The sequence below is a fragment of the Oreochromis niloticus genome, linkage group LG22 (assembly GCF_001858045.2).
Source record: "Oreochromis niloticus isolate F11D_XX linkage group LG22, O_niloticus_UMD_NMBU, whole genome shotgun sequence".
Taxonomy (NCBI): domain Eukaryota; kingdom Metazoa; phylum Chordata; class Actinopteri; order Cichliformes; family Cichlidae; genus Oreochromis; species Oreochromis niloticus.
The window spans coordinates 23,633,362-23,655,594 of NC_031985.2; positions in this window are offsets into that span (position 1 = coordinate 23,633,362).

A 22,233-nucleotide genomic window follows, 5' to 3' on the forward strand; every position below is an offset into this window, starting at 1 on the left:
GTGGACCTGGTTTCCTGTTTTCACTTATGTCCATCTTCTATGTAGTTCTGTATGAGTAAAGGGGTTTTTGTTTGTTTTTTTGCCAAATTGATATGAAAAATCCTTTTTGAAGCATATAGGAAGAGGCAGATTGTTACTTTGTGGCACGTTCAGGATCTCAGAGCTACTTCGAGCAGCTAAACTTTGCGACTCTGACAAAAAGCATGATCCTGTTCCTCTTCTTGTTTCTGTTTTCTTTAGATAACCAGAAAGTGAAACTACTGCGTGGAAACTGTCCCATGTTCTGGTGGATCTTCAATGGCTGCTGCTACAAATATGTGGCCACACACATGAGCTGGGCTGATGCAGAGCTCTACTGTGTGTCACAGCGAGCCAACCTGGTGTCTATCCACAGTGAGGAGGAAGACGAGTTTGTAAAATCTTTGATTGAGAACTTTGACCACGCTGAGGGACGCACCTGGATTGGACTCAGTGACCTCCATAAAGCAGGCAGTTGGATGTGGTCCGATGGTTGTGCAGTGAGTTTTGTCTACTGGCATCCTGCAGAGCCAAACAACGGTGGAGGAGCTGAACACTGTGGTCACAACAACTATGATACAAATAAGAAGTGGAATGATGTACCGTGTTCTAGGACATATACCTCTGTTTGTGCTACTCGTGTAGCTTGCCCATAGCAACTGAGAATCTTACATATTCAAAAACTTTATAATTTTTACTAACTTTCATGTTTATGATTGCTGGATCAACAACTGTAAATATCACCAATGTGAAGTCATATCTTAATTCTAAATCTATATCTTATTCTGTCAAAATCTTTAATTTTATCATAGTTTTGTGACATTTTAGAAGAAGCTGAACTGTCTGATATTGAATCCAAGCTGAACATTAAGCTTCAGTTTCACTTTGTTTCTCTGTGATTTTTTTCTGTAAAAATATTAAAAATATGAAATTAATCCAGTCAGTGATATAACAACAGTGTGCATCTCATGATTAAAGCTTTTCGATCTGGCTCTGGGTGTGTTCTTGCATTCAAATGAACTTAAAGTAAAGCTACTGAGCTCTAACTATCCCATGTAATTTTAGAACTACATTTATACAAGATACACAGATGGAAACATTAGCAAAACTCACCACTTGTTTCCAGAATTTACAAAGCCTGAGTTTCTTTGCTGTACTAGTCAAGTTGCAGGTGTTTGACTCCAGGCAGGTGCATTTATCAGTGAGTGAGGCAGGAACTTCAGGTGGGGAACTAGGAAGCAGACAAGACACAAGGACGACTGAACAAAATTTACAAAAGTCATCATCAAATAAGTTTAGCCAATTTGCCACCATAGTGAAGACACGTTGCCACAGCTAGTCCTTAAATACACGGTACAGATAAAGGCAATGAGTTGCAGGTGTGTGAGCAAGCCTGGGAAAGGGCGCAGTTTATCTGCTCACCTCTTCATCACCTAAGATTCACAGACATCAACAGTAGCTGTTCAGTGGACATCAAAAACGTTACAAAACAACTCCTTCAGTGGACCAAAATTGGACATCCAAAACTGACGACATCTGTTTACACAGTGGGAAAGGTCGTCCAATTAATTAGGCTGCTTTTGAAAGTTTGCAAATGTGAAAAGAGGTGACGACAAACAGCATATTTCATTAATATTAATTATTTAGCACTGTATGCATAAGATTATGATTTGGGGCTGACCCCCCTAAAAGTTTGAACCTAGAATCGCCTCTGGAGGAAAGAACAAAGCTCTTCCTTATTAAATTTTATAGAAAAACTTAAAGAAAATGAGAGCTAATGCTCTTTAATGTCAGGAATTAGCTCGCTCTGTGTTTGCTGGAGCAGATCTACTTGTCTCTTTCTGTTACTGTGACCTTTCCTGTTTGTTTAATCATTATGCTGCAAAGGCCTTTGATCATACCATAAATATACAATTACAGCAAAAACGGTCACGTTCTCCTGGAAGTACCAAGAAAATATTACTGCTTAACAACTATTAAGTTCTTTGCCACCTCATGATTTTCTTTGTCTTCTGTTTTGTGTTATTGTGTCCAACGGAAAGCTTTGTCCATGTGGCAAATGATATCACACCAACAGTGAAAACACCCTCTCAGGGAGCTACATAAGAAAGCAGCTTCAACTTTGAATTCAGAAATATGAACATCCTGTACAGTGAAGCCCAGGCAGCACCAGCAACACTTTGAGACTTAAAGCTCCAACATGATCTTGCTCCTCTTCCTGTTCAGTCTGACTCTGGGTGCTCCTTCTGATGACAATGTAGTGAAGCTGCTTGGTAACTGTCCCATATTCTGACCCTTCTTTTCTCTACTTCGTCCTTTATTTGTGTCTTTTATTTTTCACTCCAAGAACATGTTTTTCATGCTTTTATTGCTTCTGTTTCAGCAGTCAGTGACACAAAATTCTTGATGTTGGATTGTAGCATAGATTTTTTTTCCCAATGTCAGATGGGTTCTACTATACTGTAGTGTTATGATAATGACTTGCTGGTAAACATAATAAGAGCAGCTTACTTCTCTGCATGCTTTAACTTTCACAGTGTCAACTGTGCTGAAGTGCTTCTCTGATGTGAGATTATCAGTGAAAATTTTTCAGTCATACTGGCAAAAACATAACTTCTCGCATTCTCACTTTTTCATCAAGTTCTGTGTCTTCTTCAGATGACCACAGAGTTGAACTACCACTTGGAAGTTGTCCCATGTTCTGGTACAGCTTCTCTGAACTTTGACAGTGTCAACTGTGCAGACATGCTTCTCTGATCTACCCTGTGAAAAATATATTTTTTCTAAAATGTCAGTCACACTGACAAAAACAGTTATTAGTTTGTATTTCATCAAGTTTTGACTGCTGTGTCTTCTTCAGATGACCACAGAGTTGAACTACTGCGTGGAAACTGTCCCATGTTCTGGTACAGCTTCAATGGCCGCTGCTACAAATATGTGGCCACACACATGAGCTGGGCTGATGCAGAGCTCTACTGTGTGTCACAGCGAGCCAACCTGGTGTCTATCCACAGCGAGGAGGAAGAGGAGCTTGTTAAATTATTAATTAAGAACTTTGACCATGCTGAGGGATACACCTGGATTGGACTGAGTGACATCCATAAAGATCTGTCATTTTACCTTCTGTCCATGCAATATCGATAAACTGCCCTTAGAAGTTAAACTTTATATTTAACCTGCACTGTTTATGCTGTCTGTCTGTCTGTAGTGTGTTTTTGCAAAAGTCACAAAATTCCACAAACCTCGATTCTCATAAATGTGGAATCAACCACTAGCAGCTGCACTCAAAGGGAATATTTACTCATCGTTTCAATGTCAAAATTTATGGAAGCAAAGACTGTTTTTGGTGCACGAATAAATGGTTAAAACTGCTCTAAAGTAAAAGGAATGAAAGGCTATAAATGAAAACTCATGATCAGTGCCTCCATTGTGTATCTCTGGGGTTACGAGGCACATGTCTGCAACATCAGTACTCACATTTCATAATTAGCAGTTAATAAAGACTTAATATTACAAAAGGAGACAAATGGAGATAATACACATCTACCTTTATCATTACCAGAAAAAACTCAAATCTAGTTAAGATCTGTTGTTTGGTTTCAACCTAAAAAACACAAACACAGAAGTATATCACTGAGGACGTGAGGAGAGAGGTACAGCAGTGAGTGTCTACAGCCACAGCCTGTACAGCTAACATCTAAAGAAGAGGTTTGACTGTTCTTCAGGAAACATGGAGAACGATTACTGATATCTACTTAAACAATTGGAAAGAAAGCTTTTTTGAAGGTTAAATGTGGTCATGTCAATATTGACTTTTAAGCTTGTTAGAATTATACAACAGGTTTTGCCTTATACACTCTATTTCTGTTTGCACACATATCAATAAATCACTGCATCTATTTCTCATCTTTCTAGCAAACAGTGTTCATTTTAACAGCAAAGTCTGAGTTAGTTTGAGTCATAATTTAGGCGTAATGTAGGCTAACTCTAAAGTTGATTCAGTTGACTAAAATATATAGTGTAAATGTTTGTCATGTTTTTACCGAGAGAGTTGCTCCACACAGTTGCAAAATGTGTCTATGTCCACTCTTCTCTTCGTCTCGAGTGTTAATATTTTGTTCTGTTTTCATTAAAAGCTCCCTTCCTCCCACTTTCACAGCAGTAGATCAAATGAGGACATCTAACTTTACTGCACAAGTAGTTCAAATTGGATTTTGTCTCTCCCGAACATTAGTATCTCATTTTTATTTACATTTTTTAATGTTAAGTTAAATTTAAACTATGATGAAATGCATTTCATCATAGTTTTGTGCCTTATGCATTAGTTTTTATTTCAGTTATCATGTTGTTTTCATCAGGAAACTGTATGTTGACTATAACACCAGGGGAAAGAGGACCAATTATACAGCAACTGGTCTACTTTTGTAACCTGAATGGGCTCCTGGCCACTGTGTCCTGATTGGCTGTAGACCACTGTCGTGCATTATCTCCTGTACAGTTCAGCTTGTCAAATTTACATAAATCTTCAATCGCTAGCAGTGTGACTCTGAAGTGCTGTACTGTATGTTTGTAAGTTTTCTCCCCAACAAACACAACAATGTTTTGCACCGAGGGTGCCGTTGGTTTCATTCTGTAATGTTGGGCTTATTTTCTACGAAGTTTTTAACTTTGAGAGTGTTTAAACAAGAGAGAAAAGTGTGAAAATGTTCATGCCTGTCTGAGAAAAGTGTATAAAGTGTGTAGTGAGGGTTTTTACAGCTTTAAAACATCTATAATAATTTAAAAAAATAAGGATGGCTACTTTGCGGATTTCACTTATCGCGGGTTATTTTTGGAACTCAACTCCCGCGATAAACGAGGGACCACTGTACACCAAAAATAAAAGCAAAACTAGAGTAAATCAGTAAGAAGAGACAACAGTTTGTAAAATCACACCCTTCTTGATGATCTTTTTCCAGTTGTCAATTTCATTTGCACCAAAGCACGTGAAATGGATTCACAATATTTGTACTTCCTAAACTGACAGATTAGCAGATAACTTTAAGAAAATGATGTTCATGACATTTAAATTACTTATACTGTGATTCTTCAGTGCTATCATAAAATTTAGTTCATTTATTAATTTTGAGCATTGTATAAATGTGTTCACTGTAAAGAAAGAAGGAGTCCTCTTGCATGGTCCTCCAGTCTTTGTTTAATGGAGCAGCTCAGCAGTTTCTCCTTTTCTCTTATTGTTATCTCTTATTTCTCTACCTCTGACTCGTAAGTTTGATTAAATATTATGTTGATAAGGCTTTTTATGATACAATAGATGTGCAACTATTGCCTTTTTTCAAGCTTATGTTAAACATTACCAGTGTCTTTCTCTCATTTGACTTAACTTCAGTAGTTATAATTATTATTTTATATACTTGCATCTATGGATTCTTTCTTATCTTTTCTTTTTTTTTTCTTAAGAGAACTGGAGCAATAGATTTACAGCCAATATCAGGGACTCTGGAGGTGGCAAGAGAGACTTTAACCATAACCAGGGGTTAAAGTGGGTTGGAACAATCCTGAACTGTGTTCTGGTTCCTTCAGTTGATGAGCAATTCAGTCTGATAGACAGACGAATGTGTATTACTAGGAATGAGTTAATTTATTGTGTACTGCAGCCTGGTGTTGAGTCCACTGACAGAGACACTTGCTCGGTAAGAAGAAAATAAGACATCTGACGGCTCGCTTATCTGTACACGATGTGCTGCTGAACTATGTTCTTCTGAAGTGGCTTGAAAAACAAACTGAAGAAATATATGTTTTGTTTTTTTCGTTATTCAGAGGTTGCATGAAAATACTATAACAGGCAGTTTTATTCAGGCTAAGCTAGTTTATAGTGATGAACTGTGCTGGGCTGCTCCACTGCAGGCTGTGGTGTTCATGGTCTATGTTAGGATGTACATCAAGGATAAGAGACATGAATTTATATTTAAAGTGATGATACTGATCAGTTCAACTCACCAAATTACCTTTTATACCAGCTCTATGGTCTCGAGGAAATTAGTTTGATAAATATCTGGTTATATCTTGTTGAATTCAGTTGGCTAAATTTACAAAGAGCCGTGAACATTAGAAAAGTGCAGGTCAGCAGATAACAGTCGGACATAACAGGGGCAAGTGGGAATTTTATATACATATAGCCACTTTGGGTGGCTGTAGCTCAGGTGGTGGAGCAGGTGGTGATTTACTAATTGGAAGGGTCTAGTTTGATCCCTGGCTGCTCCAATCTACATGCTAAATATCCTTGGCCAAGATAATAACTCCAAGTTGCTGTCTTATGCATCAACTGAAGTATGAGCGTGTGTGAATGTTCTGTCTTTGTTTATGAGAGCAGCTCTACTTGCCCCTTCCTGTTACAGCTGTCCTGTTTCTTTAATCATTATGCTGAAAGGGCCTTTGATCAAACCATAAATATTGAATTGCATCAAAAACAGTCACGTTCTCCCAACGTGACTGTTCAACAACTATTAACTTTTTGGCATGTGATGTTTTTTCTGGCTTATGTTTATTGTTATTGTGTACAATGGAAAGCTTTGGGGTTTAGGGGGTTTTTTGCTGTAAAAAGAAGTTTTCTTCCCATATTCTGGCTCCTCTTTTCTTTACTTTTTCTTTATCTGTGTGTTTATCTGTCTAAACATGATTTAGTTAAACACTCCAAGAACCCTTCTCTCCGTGTCTCTGATGATTTTGTTGGATTTTGAAATCAGAATCAGAACAACTTTATTTATCCCCAAGGGCAATTAAGATACAACAGAGCAGCATGACGTTGAAGATAAGGACAGAGCATAAACAGGCAATAAGAATTAGATAATAAATACACAGAATATAAGAGATAAGATAAGACTATTAATCCCACGACGGGGAAATTTTTGTGTCACCTCAGCTCAGGTACAGATATCAGAAGGAAATACAAAAATACAAATAAGTACAATCAATGAAAGAAAGTAAGATAATACACTATATACAATGGTAGCATACACAGTATGTGATTATGGATATGGTTGGAAATATGCAAGACATAAACTATATAGCTTGACATAACTATTGTACCACTACTATTCCTATGTATAGACATGTACACACACACATGTACACACTAAATATACATATGTATACATATACATACATATATACCTGCACATGTCCATACACATGGAAGGTCCATTATGCATGAAGTGGTAACCGTGGATGTTCACAGTGTCCAGTGACTTATGACATCGTGATTGAGGAGTTATAGAGTCTAACTGCTGTTGGGATGAATGATCTGTGAAAGCGCTCCTTCCTGCAGCGAGGGTGTTTCAGTCTCTGACTAAAGGAGCTGCTCAGCCCACTCACATACTCATGCAGTGGGTGATGTGGGTTGTTCATGATGGATGTCAGCTTTATGCCAACCACCTCCACAGACTCCAGGGGACATCCCAGCACGGAGCTAGACCTCCGCACCAGTTTGTCAATCCTGCTCCTGTCCCTGTCTGTGCATCCATATATACAGTATATACACAGTTTTAAAATTACACAGTTTTAAAATTAAAGTGATTGAATAGCTGAATAAATAACTGTAAGTGACTAAAAGTGAATAAAGTGCCGGCAGTATAAAAGAGTGTAGAGTAGTTTATGTTTCTGGTGTGAGAAATGGTCTTATTGGCTGGAGTTAAGAGTGGGTTTGGGGACAAAGGTGGCTCTCCTCCTCTCAGTGAAATGGAGCAAAACATTTCAAAGTCATGCCAAATGGGTTCTGCTACACCACAGAGTTATGATGAAGACCTGCTCACTAATAAAAGAGCAGTTTACTCTTTGCATTTTAACATTCATCTTTATGGGCAGACTGATCTTTTTCTATTAGTAAAACATCCTAGATTAGCAGAACCGGGTTTTCAGAGGACACTCTGATACTTCAGATTAAGTGGATGTAATGTGCTGAAATACTGACTGTCCATTATACAGATATATTGCCTAAAGTTAACTAATACATAACGTCTCATGAAATGAGACTGTACAGATAATACCTGTTATATCAAGGCCCTGTGGTATTCACACAGTGACACAGAATAACAAACACATGTATACATTTTTCAGAGTACTAACAATGAACCTTTGTATTGGTCAGCTGAGTTCAGCAGAAGATGGAGTCGTTGTTACGATGAGCCTTTCTGTCTGAACCACCACATGACAGTTTCAGTATTTTAATGAAAGTTATGTTGTTATTTTTGTTGTTGTTATAAAGAAATCATGAATTTCACAAGCAGACATTGTGAAGGTCTTGTTCTTCTAATATTGTTAATATATAATCACGTTCCTCAAAGGCCACCTCCAGGTGGACCTGGTTTCCTGTTTTCACTTATCTCCATCTTCTATGTAGTTCTGTATGAGTAAAGGGCTTTTTGTTTGTTTTTTGCCAAATTGATATGAAGAATCCTTTTTGAAGCATATACGAAAAGGCAGACTGTTACTTTGTGTCACCTTCAGGATCTCAGAGCTACTTCGCGACTTTCCGACTCTGACAACATGCATGATCCTGTTCCTCTTCTTGTTTCTGTTTTCTTTAGATAACCAGAACGTGAAACTACTGCGTGGAAACTGTCCGATGTTCTGGTGGAACTTCAATGGCTGCTGCTACAAATATGTGGCCACACACATGACCTGGGCTGATGCAGAGCTCTACTGTGTGTCACAGCGAGCCAACCTGGTGTCTATCTACAGTGAGGAGGAAGAGGAGTTTGTTAAATCATTAATTAAGAACTTTGACCATGCTGAGGGATACACCTGGTTTGGACTGAGTGACATCCATAAAGAAGGCAGATCTGTCATTTTACCTTCTGTCCATGCAATATGGATAAACTGCCCTCAGAAGCTAAACTTTATATTTAACCTGCACTGTTTATGCTGTCTGTCTGTCTGTAGTGTGTTTTTGCAAAAGTCACAAAATTCCACGGACGTCGATTCTCATAAATGTGGAATCAACCACTGGCAGCTGCACTCAACGGGAATATTTACTCATCGTTTCAATGTCAAAATTTATGAAAGCAAAGACTGTTTTTGGTGCACGAATAAATGGTTAAAACTGCTCTAAAGTAAAAGGAATGAAAAGCTATAAAGGAAAATTCATAATCGGTGCCTCCATTGTGTATCTCTGGGGTCACGAGGCACATGTCTGCGACATCAGTTACCACATTTCATAATTAGCAGTTAATAAAGACTTCGTATTACAAAAGGAGACAAATGGAGATAATACACATCTACCTTTATCATTACCAGAAAAAACTCAATTCTAGTTAAGATCTGTTGTTTGGTTTCAACCTAAAAAACACAAACACAGAAGTATATCACTGAGGAGGTGAGGAGAGAGGTACAGCAGTGAGTGTCTACTGCCACAGCCTGTACAGCTAACATCTAAAGAAGAGGTTTGACTGTTTTTCAGGAAACATGGAGAATGATTCCTGATATCTACTTAAACAACTGGAAAGAAAGCTTTTTTGAAGATTAAATGTGGTCATGTCAATATTGATTTTTAAGCTTGTTAGAATTATACAACAGGTTTTGCCTTATACACTCTATTTCTGTTTGCACACATATCAATAAATCACTGCATCTATTTCTCATCTTTCTAGCAAACAGTGTTCATTTTAACAGCAAAGTCTGATTTAGTTTTAGTCATAATTTAGGCGTAATGTAGGCTAACTCTAAAGTTGATTCAGTTGACTAAAATATATAGTGTAAATGTTTGTCATGTTTTTACCGAGAGAGTTGCTCCACACAGTTGCAAAATGTGTCTATGTCCACTCTTCTCTTCGTCTCAAGTGTTAATATTTTGTTCTGTTTTCATTAAAAGCTCCCTTCCTCCCACTTTCACAGCAGTAGATCAAATGTGGACATCTAACCTTACTGCACAAGTAGTTCAAATTGGATTTTGTCTCTCCCGAACATTAGTATCTCATTTTTATTTAAATTTTTTAACGTTAAGTTAAATTTAAACTATGATGAAATGCATTTCATCATAGTTTTGTGCCTTATGCATTAGTTTTTATTTCAGTTATCATGTTGTTTTCATCAGGAAAAATGTATGTTGACTATAACACCAGGGGAAAGAGGACCACTTATACAGCAACTGGTGTACTTTTGTAACCTGAATGGGCTCCTGGCCACTGTTAGCCACTGTAGCTACCTGTAGTGATAAATACAGTGCTCCCTCGCTATAACGCGGTTCACCTTTCGCGGCCTTGCTGTTTCACGGATTTTTTTTTGTGCAATTTTGCTTCTTTTTTTTTTTAACAGCGCATTGTGTCCTGATTGGCTGTAGACCATTGTCATGCATTATCTCCTGTACAGTACAGAATGCGTTCAGCTTGTCAAATTTACATAAATCTTCAATCGCTAGCAGTGTGACTCTGAAGTGCTGTACTGTATTGTGGCGAGCTCAGACAAGGAGGAGACAGAGGTTTCGTTCAGTCTTGCTTTCGGCGAGCTAGCCAGGAAGCACAGCGTTTATTTTAACTGCCAGAGGAACAAAAGCCGCTAGCCAACTGCTCAGCGCGGCAAAAGCAGAACATCAACAACAACACACAAAATGGCGCCCTCTCACCCGGAAACACACAGAGGGACCGTCACCCATAACCATGGCAACATAAACAAACATAACTGCAAAACAGAACATAAATGTCCATAACAAATCCCCGACCAGCCCTGGCCCGCTAAATAGCCCCCACCTAACGGGTCAGTTGTCCCCGACGACCCCATTACCCCACACAAAGTCCTGCAAATGTCCAGGCGTCTTCTTCTGGCGCGCCGGCCGATCCCGACCGGCGGGGGAAAAGTCACTGGGATCAGAACATGGGGTGCCGCCAGCATCCCCTGCCCCGGCATCTGGCGGAGCGAGCGGTCGGTACGGCGAGAGTCTGTCCTGGTGCAACACCACCAGGTGCCCCGGGCCCGGCATGCGAACACGGTACACCACTTCTGCTAGCCGCTCCACGACCTCCGCCAGCCCTTGCCAGTGACTGCAGAGTTTGGGGGACACTCCTCTCTTGCGAACCGGGCAGTACACCCAAACCTTGTCGCCAGGCACGAAACCCCCCCCCCCCCCCCCGGCACTTGGTGTCGTAGGCTCTTTTCTGTCGTACTCCGGCGCTGGCCTGGGCCTGGCGAGTGTAGTCATGAACCACCTGCAGCCGCTCCCTCAGCCTCCTGTAGTAATCCATCTCTGGCCCATCGTCAATCTCCGGCTCGGGGGGGGACCCGAACACCAGATCCACGGGCGTCCGGAGCTCCCGTCCAAACATCAAAGCGGCAGGTGTGCACTGGCTGGACTCCTGAACCGCAGTCCGATACGACCACAGGACCGGGGGCAGATGTCGGTCCCAATCCCGCTGGTGGCGGCTGGTGAGAATGGCGAGCTGGGTGGCCAGCGTGCCGTTAAAGCGCTTGACCAAGCCTTCGCTTTGCGGGTGAAGCGGTGTGGTTCTCATCTTCTCCACCCCCAGCCGCTGACAGATCTCCCCGAAGACCTTCGATTCGAAGTTACGCCCCTGGTCACTGTGGAGCTCAGCCGGGACCCCAAAACGGGTGAACATCTCCTCCACCAGCTTCTCCGCTGTTGGGTCTAAGTCAGACCCCGCTGGTTTAGAAACTTATTCCCGTTAACGACAGAAACAAGACGAACATCCTTTACTTGCTAGCAAGGGAAGTCCTTGGTCAAGAACCCGCTCGGAGCTTACGCTCCTAACCTGTCTCCAGCCCAAAGTCCTTCAAAGAGCAGCTTCCCTTGTAGCACCATTTATTGACAAACTTCAAACAATAGTTTACAAAACACCTCCCCTTGCAAACCCCATTTGGTTACAAAGACAAAGCAGTGTGTGTGTGTGTGTGTGTGTGTGTGTTAGACCTCCTGCTGACCAAAGGGTCGTAAACGCAGGAAGCTTACATCAAAAGAAGTAGATCTTCCAGATAGGATGTATCTGACAGCCCCTCATCCAGAAACTCAAGAATCTGGGGAGGGGGACAGTGGAATTGCTTTCATCCCACAGTTAAACTATATAGAGATGGATGGTCAGCATAAAAATGACAAACATTTAACAATTCACTCTAACATTCCCTCCTGTTTTGTGATTTTTATGCTCCAAATTATTCATATGTAGTATATTGTTAGCCATGCACCTCTTGCTTGACAATTTCAGCGCAGGCGTCATTTATACACAGACTTCTGTCATATCATTCATTTCAGTCAATTCATACTGTTGTAAAAGTACATAATTAACAAATGTATCAGAAATCATCTTAGTTAGCATTGATCTTATAAACTGTAAAATGCATCCTATACATAAGCAAATCAAATGTCAACAGTCCAAAAACAGGAATTAATATTTTCAAAAGAAGATGCCAACAAGGACCAGACATCAACCAAACTCTCCAGCCTTGTGGTGCATCTACTCCTGTCGTGCGATTCATTATGTATTCCTGCAAGTAAACAACTGAATGTAACAGTCAAACAAGAAGAATCAACATTCTCAAAAATCATATGTCACTACAATCCAACTGTATACAGACATAGACATTCAAACACATCAGTTGACTTTATCTTTTGTCCATGTGGCTCTCAGCTAACTTCAAAGCTGTAGCCTGGTTAACACCCTTCTTTATGACTCCTATCAATCCCCCAAAGCATCCTGTGGGGGTTAGAGTCAACTGGTGAATTATCTGCTTTTTACAACTTCTCCTGTCCTGTTGTCACCACAGGAAAAGCTTTGTAAAGGAAATTGGATCAAGGTGTTTTGATCTTCTTGGCTCAAAGCCTCAACAAGCTTATTCATGTAACTCAGTTCATGTAAATGTAGACAAAAGGCTCCTCTGCTTACATCCTTCTTGCAGAGCACAAAAAGAATAGGTGATGTTGTAGAAATTCCATGATAAATCTCCAACTTGGACTAATCCATTGGCCTTCACACACATAGGTAACTGGCCTGTTTCCAGTTTATTTAGCTGTTCAATGTCCTGCAGCAAGTCAGATTCTTTGAGTCAGACTAGCAGGTCTGTCGTACCAGAGCAGTTCACCGTCCCAGCTACTGGTGAATCAACCGTCCATTCAGGTTCAGAAGTTGAAAAGTTGGCAGTTGTTACGGGTCCGAAATTGAGGATGAGAGTAAAACAATGATGGTCCAGAAGAGGTCAATCAAACAATTGATTTTTAATGAATGCACGCAGCGTGGAGAGGTGCAAACTGCAAAACAGTTGTACATCTCTGCCCAAAATACACTCTAGATTGCTTTTATAACATCAGGGTATTGTAACGCCCCTTCTTGCGTTTACAAGCAAATAATTTGCATGTACAGAACATTCATGTATTTTAAGAATTAACTGCAACATAGAGGTTCCTCCTTGTGGCATACTCTTCCGAATATAGTGATGACCTAAGGCCTTTGAGGTCACCATGGACTGGACATCCTTCCGTCACCTGTAACTAGGCAAACTCAAATACCACAAGAAGCTGAATACATTCAGGCCTTTACTCAGCTACTATTTTACTGTAACAATATACTCAGCCTATAAGCTTTTAAGATTATAGATTTAACTCAACGATTTAAGTGGTTGTAACTGCACCTGTAATAAACATGTTAATATTAGATTTTGATAACCCCTGTAATACAAATTATAACATAATGCCAGCAGCTTCAATAAACACTTTGATGAAATAATAATTACTGCAATGATAAGATGATGGTTATGTAAAATAATCCCTGTAATTCCACAATTCCCCCTTTTGACGTCTTCCAAAGACGTCACTACACCATTCCCAGGTCCACTACCTTCGCTCTGACCCTCTCTAGCCGCCCCCTGACTCAGCAAATCCGACAACAACCTCATGTCCTCTAGGTGGTCCAGCAATAAAACACCAGCTCCCACTTGAAAACACTTCATGCTTAAGTGGTCTCTGCTCCTTTTCTGGGTCCCTCTCTAGTGGAAATCTTCTCCTGTAAGGGATAGAAAACAAACAACCTTTCTCTGCTACACCTTACTAACTTACTGTGTTCATCTCAGGTTCCTGTCATTATTCAAAGTTGGTTCACAATATCATATCAGGCAAAATCACAAACCCTACTGCCACGTCTACTTTGTTAAGCTCTTCAGCTAGACTCTGTACCGGTTTGCCAATCTGTGTGTACATACCTCTACACTTTTAATGTCTAAATGCACATCTGGATGTATGTGCACTTGTATGTCTATCTGCATCTATGAGTCAATGATTTGTCAGATATAAGGCGTTAATGTGAGAAATGTTTCCTGACTATTAACTCCTGATACTCAAGGAACTTTCCTGTTTGCCGAACTTCCTAGGTTTGGCCTTTTACACTTTTACTAAAGAAATTTTAACAGAGCCCAAAAAGATTTTTATTTTGCTCCTGTGCTTGACAGGTTAAGCGAAGTTGTTTTTTGTTTTGTTTTGAAATTTTCCCTTCTGTGTGTGTGTGTGTACATAAGTAAGAATATAATAATCAACATAAGATCCCTGGTTTGCAAATGATTTTCTGCCCCCGCTGCAGGGCAACATCATGTGGTGGTGAGTCTATGTTGGCTAGTTTAATGCAAATATGTAACAGTTGCTTCATTACATTGCCCACTCAGAGTTGCGCAGTTTCAAAGTATGTGGAGAGTTCAATACACATTTCTTGGCTAATTATTTTCCCAATAAAAGTGAAATCATACATTGCATTTGATTTCACTTATATATTATCCTGTTCTGGGCTCTATCCATTATATTAACTTTATTTAATCTCCATACTCTTTATGTGTGTGAGCAACGCTTTTAGTTTTATTAAACACCACCCCAGTAAGATACACACCATCCCCATGTCAGCCTGACTCTCCGCTAAAAAGCACACTTCAAAGTTTTCTATCTGGTTTTACGCCTCTTTTGGCCTCAAGCATATACATAACATGCAAAGGTTACTGTTAATGCCCGTTAGACAAGTTTCCATTATCTACAACATTTTGTTTCACCCGGCTCACCCTTACACATTTCCTGTTCACTTATTGCATATTTATCTTTAACACCATTTACCTCAGTAGTTGCTAAGCAGAAACAAAGCAACCTGTGGTCCACCTTTACCCTGTAAAATAAACCCCTGTCATGATTGTGTCTGTCAGCATGTTTTGCATTCATTCATTACACTCCACGCCATTCCTACAAGTTAGGAGCTGTAAAGTTGAAAGCTGCATCAAGTCCAGGCCTTTGGCCTGGCCTATATTTAAATCATGTGTGTTTGTAAGCGTGCATGCAATTCACCTGCTATGTTCTCATCTTCCCTCAACATGTATCACCTGGACACTCTCACCAGTGAAGCTTAAAACCTGTTTGGACGGAACATCAACTCTAAACAAGCACAGTTACGCATTGTGTATAAAATTAACTCAACCTCATGCTAACCTACATAAGTACCTGTCTTAAGAGAGACCTCTGCACAGCTCAGACGCCAGTTGCAAGAGCTCTCTAACATTAGAATCATCAGCTGTGACTTATATAGTGTTATTTCGGTACTTTATACTTCACACATTTTTGAACGTTGTTTATATGGGGAGTTCCTCTTTTTGTGTCTATATTTATTAATATGCCTTGTGCACTAAAGCTTCCTGTTTTTCAGTCTGGCTGAGCACTTGTTTGTGAGTATAAACTGGCCTCTACAAGCCTTCATTAGCAGATACACATTACAAATGCTTCATATATGCAGAGAAAAACCCAATAATCCACATTTCACTATTTCGTTCTTTGGTTCAGATTTGGATTCTGTATTGTTCTTTATTTGTTATTATTTTGTCATAAAATAAGTCAACCAAATAACTTAAGCTGTGTGACAGCACCTTGCGTTTACGCCAGGCTGTGAACTGCCCTGAAGCTACACCCCCTTTTTACCCCATTTACTTTCTCAATCTTAGTTTAAACTATTCCTGACCTTCTCCTTCTCTCGTCTGATCATCTCAAGTACGTCCTGTACCAAATTTGCTTCCTCTTTTCAAGCCCCACATTTAATTACAAGCTCAAACATATTTGCCCTATATTGCTGTCTCGACGTGTTTCCTGTCAACTTAACAGAGTTATTCTCAGAACTCAGAAAGGTCACGTAGACATTTGCTTAGTAACCCTAAAAGAGCACCTTTCATGTAGCTAATCGCATATATTAACACCCCCCTTTTTGTGACACATCTCATGTGTTACAAACTCAAAATCCTTCACTCGAGCTTAGGAAATTAAAAAAAAGGTTAGTCATATCATATTATGTATAAATGCTCCATAACTTCAAACCTGTGTTTAAGGAATGAAATCAAATTAATCATCATGTCAAATCCTTTCTTGGCTCCATCCACAGCCTGCATCCTTGAAACGTCCTGGAAACAAAACCTGTGTGTTAACCAGAACATCACCTTTTATACTCAGTTTTCCACTTATGATCCAACCTGTGTTATAACAGAAAAGTTAAAACAGAACAATTATCAGTCATGTGTCCAACCTTAGTCCAGTCTTTTGTCAGTGTCCAGTCGGTCCAACCTATGGTCTGCCTGGTCCGTCCAGTCACCATCCATTTACACACATTCACTCACACGCATTACCATCAGGTATTGCTGACAGTGGAGACTATCTCGCAAATATTCAGTCTTCACTCTCAGCAACATCAACTCATTTATTTGTTTTACTTTGTTTTAAGAAAATAGTTCTTTCTGCTTTTGGACTGGATTGGCTCGCGGCAATCCTTTTAGACAGAGAGTTAGCCTTCTCCTCTGCCTATTGTAATCTGGAGAAGGTCACCGAGAATTTTCAGCGCTGTTATCCACTCTTTTGCAGGCCTGCTTAGAACAAAAATGAGAAAAAGAGAGCTGATTATTAGCTCATCAAAGTACAAAACAAAATCACCTGACAGGTTTTTTCTAAGTGCACTGTTATAAAAACTATGGGCCCTTTTAGACATGTCCATGTTTATCAAAACTCCCTCTATTAAAATGAAAAACAACAGCCCCAAAAAATCTTAAACCATCTTAAATTTCACCCATTCAACGCACTGAAAACCTTGTCCAAACTGCACCGTTTTACACACAACCATGTCCCCTTAGACACTTCACCATACTTAGATTCAGCCTGAAATATAAACACGTTATAACAATGTGTCAACACTAAATTATAAATTTCTTGTCCAAATCTGCACCTTCAACAGAAATGCATGTTGAAACCTTAACACCTTATTGAATTATTTTCATTTTCTTTCTATACTAATCACTTACTTTTATCAATCAGTGCAAAAGCACTCCTAACTCACTCTTATAAAACTGCTTTAATCACTTTTCTTCTGTTAATTTCCATTTATTTTATTAAACATTCACACCATTCTCTCACTCATACAACCAGCAAGCTGATCTTCATTGCATACGCTTGTGTTCTTAGCCGGGTTTTCAATCAATGTCTCTATGCATCAAGCTTTGATTAGACAAGCTTCATGAGCTTGTCTTTGTAAGGTTAATGCATTTTCTGTTTGTGTGTGGTATTTTGCATCTATGGCTTCGCAGTCTCCCAGACTCCTTCCCAATTCTCCAGTTAAGCAGTCAGTTTTTTCTTTCCCCGAATTACTAGCCCAAACTTTACTTCCCCACCTTAAATCACAGCCCTGCTGGTCTTCCACCACCAGTTAGGGCTTGCTGTCAGGTTCCTGGACACTGTAAACAATTCAACCAGAAACTTGCCTTAACATATCCATTCATGTTAACCTGTAGTTTCGTCCGACTCCTGGATCTGGAGAATTGGTCCAGGTCTGCTTGCCCCTAAAAATAACAAACTAAAACATTTTCATTATTATCACGGACGCCTAAACGACCCATTTCTCTTTTTCTAGTCAAAAATACCAATTATGCCATGTATGTAAGCGTGTTCTTCCCTGCATTTTATGTTAATTGGGTGTAAACTGCTTCTTCATTAAATTAATTCATTGAGTTCTTCGTTGCCTTGCGATGTATTCATGTTAATGTACACTACGTGTAAGCTGTTTCTTCATTGCATCCTATATATTCATATTTAATTTATGCATTTCACCACTGAGCTTTAGATTCAAACTATCTCACTTCTGATTCATATCAAAAATAATCTCACATGTAACAATTTGTATGTGTGTTTTCTATTCATTAAGGTAATGACAATTATTTTCGTTCATTATTCTTACCTTTTCTAATGTTTACCTCTTTGTTATGCTGTAGTGGACATCCCTAAACAATTCATGAGTTCAGGCTTCAATTTTCAATCCACTTATATCCTATATTCTCGCAGTCAAACTCGTCCAGCTTCATCTCTCACTGGTCCTCTCTGCACAATGTCCTGTTCGGGCTTCAAAGCTCCCGCAAACACAGTCTCAACTCAGCTGTTGTCTTCTTCTCTGTTTCTTTACAGTCTTTCTTTCAGATTAAGTCCCAGCATGGCAAAATATCACTCAATGTCCAGTGCTCTTCCACAATTCTTTATCCCACTGTTCAACTGCCCAGCCTGTATTTTCACAGTACATGTTACATTACTCTTACATGCTGCTGCTGGTCGTCAGTCGTCATCAGTGTTACTGGATCAGTGGCACTGCCGTTTGCCTGCTGTATTCAAGTCCACGATGTTCTATCGGTCTTCATCAGGCGATTAACTGTCCTTTGAACTTCTTCTCCGCTTCAGGGACAAAGTGAGAGATCCAGCCGCACAATTTCGAGCCAAAGACTGGCTTATTTTCCCAATTCTTTTAATCTACTTTTCTGCTGCTGAACTCAAGGTTGCAAAGTTGAAAGACGCCCACCTGTATTGACACACTAAACCATATAATTAGTATTATATTCATTTTTTCTTAAAGGCTTCATTTGCTTCATGTGCCTAGAGTTAACTCTCTCTCTCTACTCTGGGTGCACACTTGTCACCGTGAGCTTCCCTTTTTATGGGCATGCATTTCCTGTCCCACACACACACACACGGTTTCCTGTTTCTACAGCTTCTGCAGAGACTTCCTTTTAATTTCACAATCTACAAATAATCAGTAATTCTACTAAAAAACCATATGCCTTCATTTCACTCACACACATTTTAATAGCGCTCTTTCACACATCAGGACAACTAAGACTTCTCCACACACATCACCATTCTTTAGGTCAGTTTTGTAGCATCAATCACACAATCATTTCTTGAGTGGGTGTACTAAGTGCATATACTTATGTGTTTTTAAACAGAAAAATAAACTCAACCTCTCATCTTCATAGACCCAAAAGTAAGCATATTATTTCCCTAGTCAAAAGTCAAACCGTTACTCACAGTAATTTTTAATCTAACAGCCTTTGTGTTTTGAAACTAAAAAGAGGAAGGAACAGCGCCCAATTTAAACTGCGCATGTTGTCACTCAACAACACACACAGAAAATGTAACTGTATATATTATCTCAAACTGAAACAAAACCCATCTAAAAATCCTAAAACATCTTACTTCGACACCCCAAAACACACATCGCTTACAGACATCTTTATTAATTAAATTATCTCAAATTCAATTTCACTTGTCAGAACCCAGGTAACGGTCTTAAGTATCAACAGTTTATGTATCCTATCTCAAAACCCCTCAAAAAGTCATACAGTCATGGCAAGAAATAAAACTTTACTTACATATTGTAATAAACAAAACCAGCGTCTTAAGTACATGCATCAGCAATGTCTAGCAGTCCCTATTAACTTCCTCATATTCTATTGACCTCTCAGCTGCCTTATTTGCATTCTCACACACACACACAATCTAAAAATAATACCAGCCTGACTCTCAGACTCAGACAAGTCTCTTAATCTATTTACACAGGCGTCCTATGATTACAACTGCACAGATTTTAGGCCTCTCATTTCAAAACCTACACAATTTAGACAATTTTTAAATTAACGGTCCGACCGATAAACTCCCTGAGTTTTTTGTCATCAATTGTAACCAGTCTCGGCCCCGGGCCGTGGCCAAATATCTAAGACCCTACACAATTTAAAAGCATCAATCAACTCAACCCGAAAAGCCCTGTTATGTGGACACCCCACATCCCAGGCTTCCCCGAAGTTTTAAGTTAAAAGGTAGACGCCCGAAACCCGGTTTCTACTGACCAAAAAAGTGCAAACCACCGCCCCGGACGGTAAACTGACCCAGTCAGTGGCTATTTTGGAGTGTCGTAGTTCTCCACACTTGCCAAGTGAACTATCCCTCCCGAGGCAGCTGTCGATCGTCACCGACAACTTGGAAGCGTCACCTTCCGACAAATGCACTTGTTAGACTCCCAGAGTCCCGCTCTATACAATTTAATTATTTTGAAGACACCCCAAAAATCACAAACCCACCATATCGGTGTCCAAGCCCGGCTTTATATTCAATTGAGACTTTAATGTCACAAACTTCACCAATTACCTATTATTCTAAATCCTCTTTATTCTAAATCCTCTTTATTCTTATTCCTTTGGGACTTTAACCCGGTACCTTTAGTGAGACTCTAACTCACTTTTACTTATAACTTATCATTACTTCAACTTCAATTCTCATGAGATTTTCACCAAAATCAAAACAGACCTTTACCAGTAATTTTCAGTGAGTAGACTTTCAATTTTGTCAGAACCAATTCAGCACTGTTTGGAAATAATTCAACAGGTAGTGCCTTACCTTTGAATAAGCCGGCTTATGTCCACTCACTTCGACCACTGACTCGTGTCTGCCTGTTTGAGCACCTTGGACCCTCTCAGTCTCAACCTCCAACTTTTCTCCCTCAACCCTCGGCCAATGCACCAAATGTTACGGGTCCGAAATTGAGGATGAGAGTAAAACAATGATGGTCCAGAAGAGGTCAATCAAACAATTGATTTTTAATGAATGCACGCAGCGTGGAGAGGTGCAAACTGCAAAACAGTTGTACATCTCTGCCCAAAATACACTCTAGATTGCTTTTATAACATCAGGGTATTGTAACGCCCCTTCTTGCGTTTACAAGCAAATAATTTGCATGTACAGAACATTCATGTATTTTAAGAATTAACTGCAACATAGAGGTTCCTCCTTGTGGCATACTCTTCCGAATATAGTGATGACCTAAGGCCTTTGAGGTCACCATGGACTGGACATCCTTCCGTCACCTGTAACTAGGCAAACTCAAATACCACAAGAAGCTGAATACATTCAGGCCTTTACTCAGCTACTATTTTACTGTAACAATATACTCAGCCTATAAGCTTTTAAGATTATAGATTTAACTCAACGATTTAAGTGGTTGTAACTGCACCTGTAATAAACATGTTAATATTAGATTTTGATAACCCCTGTAATACAAATTATAACATAATGCCAGCAGCTTCAATAAACACTTTGATGAAATAATAATTACTGCAATGATAAGATGATGGTTATGTAAAATAATCCCTGTAATTCCACACAGTGTTCCACGTTTACTCCTGGATGTGTTGCTAAGGCAACCAAACAAACTGTCTCGCTCTCAATGTTGCTATATGGCCACAGTCCAGAAGAATGTGTAGCCAGTGGCATCACAAGCATAACCATTGGTCTCGTTCTTTATGTGAGCGGTTGTTCACAAACTGCCATCAGTAGTTGTTGAAAACCCGTGCGGGTACTGGGTGTGGTTTGCTCTGTCCCAGTGCGCTTCCTGTCATCCCACTCCGGGTCCACAGGCACAAGAAGGCGCACAGCACATTCCCAGCCATTCTAAGTTGGGTTCAGGATCAGTTGGTTTCTTCACCAGGATTGAGACGAGGGGCCCTGGAGGCTTTCCTCCCCCTTTGTACCGCTGGCCTCTTCACCATCACCCAGAGTCGGCCAGAAAGCGTGTTACCTTCTTGCAGTGCGCTTGATGTATCCAAGTGTTCCTTTCAGCGATCTTCACTGCTGTGGTCGTCGTCAGCAGCATCCGATATGGACCTTCCCACCGTGGACTGGACCAGCACTTCCTCTCCATGGCCTTGTCCACATCCAATCTCCAGACTTCAGACTCTGCTCCTGTGGAGAACAGAATCATCTGGCAGATCATTTGTTCTCAAGACTTTTTTATTGTTAAACATTTTTTAAAGCATCTAATCTGCTAATGTGTTCTCCTCTTCTGCTTTTCTGTCATCACTACAGAAGACTAGAACTCTAAATGCTCTAACATATATAATCTCAAAGAATCA